Source organism: Rhinolophus ferrumequinum, chromosome 5, assembly GCF_004115265.2.
Source record: "Rhinolophus ferrumequinum isolate MPI-CBG mRhiFer1 chromosome 5, mRhiFer1_v1.p, whole genome shotgun sequence".
NCBI lineage: Eukaryota > Metazoa > Chordata > Mammalia > Chiroptera > Rhinolophidae > Rhinolophus > Rhinolophus ferrumequinum.
The window spans coordinates 1,734,552-1,740,743 of record NC_046288.1 but is presented as its reverse complement, the minus strand read 5'-3'; positions in this window follow the sequence as shown (position 1 = coordinate 1,740,743).

The window sequence follows — 6,192 nt, the reverse complement described above, 5'->3', positions numbered from 1 at the left end:
GCTGAGGCGAACAGCATGGGAAGCCTAGAGGGTCAAACTAGGCGAAAGAGGTTCGCTTAAAAAAGAAATGAAGTCCCGAATGCAGACGCCTGAGCCTTCAGATGTGTTTTATTTACACTCTCCGACAGTTCTATAAAAGGAGACACCAATAGTTTGAGCATGCCACCTACTCTTTCGAATAGTCGTGACAAGAAAAACAAAAAGCAAGGTCATGAAGAAGCAGTACTGACCGACTTGGGAATCTCGAGTATAAGTGACACCATGTTTTCTTTACCAGACACTGTTCTAAGTGCGTTGCATGTATTGACTCTTAATCCTTACAACCCTGTGAGGCAGGAGCTACTGTTATCTCCATTTATTGATGAGGAGACTAAAGCATACACAACTAACACTCCTAACGTTACACAGCCAGTCAGGGGTTAGAGATGGGAGTTAAACTTAGGTTGTCTGCTACAGGGTTTATTTTCCCTTTTTCTTTTTCTTGTAACAAGTTAATTGAGATTTAATTCACATACTAAACAACTCACCTCTTAAGGTGCACCATTCAATGGTGTTTAGTATGGTCACAAAGTTGTGCGACAATCACCACAATTATTTTTAGGACACTTCATCATTTCCAAAAGAAGTCCATTAGTGGTCTCACCCCAATCGCCACACTACCCCCAGCCCTTAATAACCACTTATCTATCTCTGCCTCTATGGAATTGCCTATTCTAGACATTTCGTATAAACGGAATCATGCAATACCTTGTTTCTTTGTGACTGGCTTCTTTCACTTGGTATAATAGGTTCAAGGCTCATCCAGGTTGTAGCATCTTTCAGTACTTGATTCCTTTCTACGGCCAAATAATATTCCATTGTATGGTGTTAAAGGATAAACTGAGGCACATTAAAATGTTTAAGAGTTTATTTGAGCAATAATTAATTCGAATTCGGAAGCATTCGATCTAGGAGACAGAAAGGAACTCTGAGGAGCTGTACAAAATGAAAGACATCTGTAGGCAGAAGTGAGCAGAAACAAGGAAGTTATAGTAGGCAAAAAAGTGGGTTGGTTATTGCAAAGCTCCTCTCTTTAGAGATGGCAGGGGTCTATCAGCAGATTACCTAACTAGTGCTGATCAGGCGATCCCTGATTGACTGGTTTGATTCCATTTCTGGAAGAGCTGAAACTGTAGTTAAGTCTACATTTAGTGACATGTGGCCAGCATAAAATCCATTTTGGGCCTGTTGCCTTGTTTTTAACAATGGATATGCCACACAAGGCTATCCACTTATTAGTTAATGGACATTTGGGTTGTTTACATCCTTTAGTTATAAATAATGCTGCTATGAACCTTCATGTATAAGTTTTTGTGTGAACATATGTTTTCACTTCTCTAGGATGTATACCTAGTAGTGGAATTGCTGACTCTATGTTTAATCTTTTGAGGAACTGCCAGGCTATTTTCCTAAGCAGGTGCACCATTTTCATTCCCACTAGTAGCGTACACAGGTTCCAATTTCTGCACATTCTTGCCAACACTTTTATTTTCTGTTTTCTGTTTTTTGTTTTGTTTTGTTTTGTTTTAATGATAGTCATTCTAATGGATATGAAGTGGTTTCTCACTTTTGATTTGCATTTCCCCACTGAATGGTGAGCTCTCTTCATGTGATTATTGGCTATTTGTGTGTTTTCTTTGGAGACATGTTTATTAGACATGTTTATGCAGATTGGATATTTTTAAGTTTGATTATTTGTCTTTTTATTAGTTTTAAGATTCTTTATGTATTCTAGATATAAGTCCCTTATCAGATATATGATTTGCAAATATTTTACCCCATTCTGTGTGTTGAATTTCACTTTCATGATGGTATCCTTTGAAACATAAAAGTTAATTTTGATGGAATCCAATTTCTCTATGTTTTCTTTTATTGCTTGTGCTTTTAGTGTCATATTTAAGAAACATAGCCTAACTCAAGATTGTGAAGATTTACCTCTATGTTTTCTTCTAAGTCTTTTATATTTTCAACTCTTACATTTAGATCTTTGATCCATTTTGTGTTACTTTTTGTGTATGGTATGAGGTAGGGGTCCAACTTCATTTTTTGGATGTGGATATCCAATTGTCCCAGTACTATTCATTGAAAAGATTCTTCTTTCCCCCATTAAATGGTACTGGTGTATTTACTAAGGTCAGTTGATTATAGACAACTGGATTTATTTCTGGATTCTCAATTCTATTTCATTGACCTATATGTTTATCCTTATGCCAGTACCACACTATCTTGATTACTGTAGTTTTAGAGTAAGTTTTAAAGTTGAGACGTGTGAGTCCTCCAATTTTGTTCTTCTTTTCCAAGATTGTTTTCACTACTAAGGTTCTCTGCATTTCCACATCAATTTTAGGATCAGCTTGTCATTGCTGCCAAAAAAATATTTTGATAAGGATTGTGTTGAATCTTTAGATCAATTTCAGGAGTATTGTCATCCTAACAATATTAAATTTTTAAAACATGAACATGGGAAGCCCTTCCATTTATTTAGGTCTTCATTATTTTTTTTCAAATGTTTTCCAGTTTTTGGTGTATAAGCCTTATACTTTTATTAAATTTATTTATAAGTACTTTATTCTTTGTGATGCTATTATAAACAGAATTGTTTTCTCAATTTTGTTTTTGCATTGTTTGTTGATAGTGTATATAAATACAATTGATTTTTGTATATTGATATTGTATCATATAACCTTGCTGACTCATTTATTAGTTCTAATAGTTTGTTGGGGTTTTGTTTGTTTTTAGCTTCCTTAGATTTTTGTGTATACAAAATCATGTCATCTACAAAGAGAGACAGTTTTACTTCTTCCTTTACAATCTGGAAGCTTTACTTTATTTTCTTGCCTACCTATTCTGGCTAGTACCTCCAATACAGCGTTGAAGTAGTGAGAATGCACATCCTTATGTAGTTCATGTCCTTAGTGGAAAAGCATTCAGTTTTTCACCCTAATGTATGATGTTACTTGTGGGTGTTAATGCGGATGCCCTTTACCAGACTGAAGAAGTTCTCCTCTGTTTTTTTATTTTTTTGTTAAGCATTTTTATCATGAAAGCGTCTTGGATTTTGTCAAATGTTGTGGGATTTTCCCCCTGTAGCTATCAAGATGATTTTGGGTTTTATTCCTTTAATATGGTATATTATATTAATTGATCTTTAGGCATTAAACCAATCTTGCATTCCTGCAATAATCACACTGGGTCATGGTATATAATCCCTTTTATATATTGCTGCATTCAGTTCACCTATATTTTTGTTATAACCTCTTGACTGGTTCGTCTCCTTCTACCATGCTCAGTCTGTTCTCAGCCCACTGGCTAAAATGTTGTGATAATGCCATTCCTTTTTCAAAACCCTCCAGGGGTGTATTTCCCATTCCATTATTTATGAAACCAGGATTTGTAATAAAATTAAAGTGTAAACTATGTCTGAGTTTTTTTGAACTACTTGAAGAACACCTTTTAAAAATGTCCTTCAGATAGTTTGGCAATAAATGTCAGAATTACAAATGCATATAAGCTTTCATCCAGCAATTCTACTCCTATGAATGTATAGATATACTAGCTCAAACTTGCAGCTGATTTCTTATAGCAAGAGATAAGAAATAACCTAAGTGAATGAGGAGGGTGTTTATTTACTAATCTGGAACTATCTTTAAGATATATTGTTAAAATTGCTAAGTAAAACAACAAGGGCTAGAGCACCGTATACACACACACACATCCACACACACACACATTTGCCTATATGTGTACTGACTATCTCTGGATAGTTGACTTGGTTGACTTTGGAGAAAAAACTGAAAGGCGGGAAGACAAGTGTGGAAAGAGGACTGTTTATGCTTTTTATATCTTTGAATTTTTTAAGATTTTAATCATATTATAATTCTAAATTTTATTTTTAAGATTTAAAATACTTCATTAAAAATGTAAAATGCCTTCAGATCTACAGTTTGCTTCAGAGATGAATTGAGTATCTAATGATTAGGGGAGGCAGGGAGACTTTTTACTGTCTACCTTTTTATGCACCCTTTTAATTTTGTACCATATATATATATATATATATATATATATGGTACAAAATATATATATATATATATATATATATATATATATATATATATATATACACATACATATACAGGGGGAAAATGAGGTAACTAAGTTCTTTAGGTCTTCCGTATAACTTGGTTAATGCAGTTATTATATAAATTCTTAAATATGGTCAATTGACTTTAAAAATCATATAAAGCTTTATAATTATATATTCTAAATTTATTATAATTGACTGATCAATCACATCCATATCTTTGGGTTTCTATGGTTTTGCTACCAAAAGTAATTTTCAATTGTTACTTGCAGCTCTATAGGTTCTAGATATTTATAGGCTAAAGAAAGTAAAAGCTTATTTTAAAATCATATTTCTTTTATTTAATCATTAGAGTAGATTGTAGAAACCATGGAATTAAGATTGACATAATGTTCTCTGAAATAAAATTTATGAAATATGTAAATTCATCAGCTGACAAGCCAGTTATTTCATATATTCAATGTGCTCATTATATAAACACTTTTGGTTGTATTTATAAATACTAGGCCACCTCACTTCTCCTGATGTTGAAGCCAGAGGCCTTTCATGAATTAGAGCTTGGTTGACAGCATGCCAATCCTAACCGTTGACTGACATTCAGTCTTAGAGTTTCCCTGGATTTCTAAGGTACAAATAAAATTGCCAAAGTGACTTCTCATGGTTATATTATGTGGAGAGATCAAATTTTCCTATGCTGTTTCTATAGGAATGATGGTGAACTCTTTCGCCGGTTCATATTTATCTACGCTATCTAAATAGATCATCTTTCAATATTTAAATCACTGAGGCTCTCATATTCATTATCCCTTCCCCAAGTCTGTCTATCTCAGGCACAGGCTTCTGCCATCCAGATGGACAGTCCTGTCAACCGGGAGAAAGAACTGATAAACCAGAAGCAGCAGTTTTCTGCTTCTGCTCTTTCTATTATGGCCACACGGGGTCACTGTTGAAAACCAGTGGTTTTACATAATGCAGCACATACTCCTCCAAAGCCTGTATGAAGCTGTGCTGTGCGGCTGGTGTCTCAGTGTCCTAATAAAAATAGCTTACATTGATTTTGAACTTACGATAGCCCAGTACTGTATTGTGTCTAACTGCGTCATTTTATTGGAACCTCACGATGTGCCTGTGAATGTAATTATTATTCCCATTTTATAGGTGCAAAAACTGAGATGTAGGAAGGTTAAGTAAATGAACGAGATCACAGGGTAAGTGGTGATTCTAACGCAGGTTTGACTGACTTTCTAGTCACCATGGTTATAAGTGTATCTCTTCGATATGTTCATGCTTTTTGTCCTAGTAATTCCACTTTTAGGATAGATTTTAGGATAGATATAGAGATGCACATAAAGATTTACATACAAAGATTCAATGCAGTATATAATGGTAAGAATATTGGAGACAATCTAAAGGTCCAGCAAAGAGGGACTAGTTAATGTATAATCCATCCACAGATTAGAATACTAATAGATTGTGTTTATTAAGTGATTAATATTAAATAGTCATGATTCTAAGCGTTTTGTTTCTTGCTTCAGTTAACCCCCGCAAAACCCTAGGACATAGGTATCATTATCATATTTCACCAGGTTTAAGACATCATCAGTATAAGACACACCATTATTTTATGCACCACTAAGAAAAATGCTGCCGATTAATCTAGGGCACAATGCCTTTTGATTGTCAATGGAGACGTGTACTCTGATTTCAGAGATATTAAAATATGGGGGAAATGTTTATCTTAGAATTGATAAAGTAAGCAATTATCATCACTTATTTTACGGGTGAAGAAACTGAGGCACAGAGAGATTAAACAGTTTGCCCAAGACACACACAAAAAGGCTGTAAATAAGTGTAGAATAGTAATTAGGGTCACCAACAGTCCCAGCCTTCTCTCTCTCTCTCTCTCTCTCTCTCTAAATAAAAATATAATATTTTAACAATGTTTTTGTTAAACAAAACTACAAAAGACCCTTAAAGAATGAGTAATTCAGGCACGTCAGAACACAGAGGGCTTTTGGACAGGCCTTAAATCATGGGAATCATTTCTATTAGGACAAGAATCTCTTCTGTTC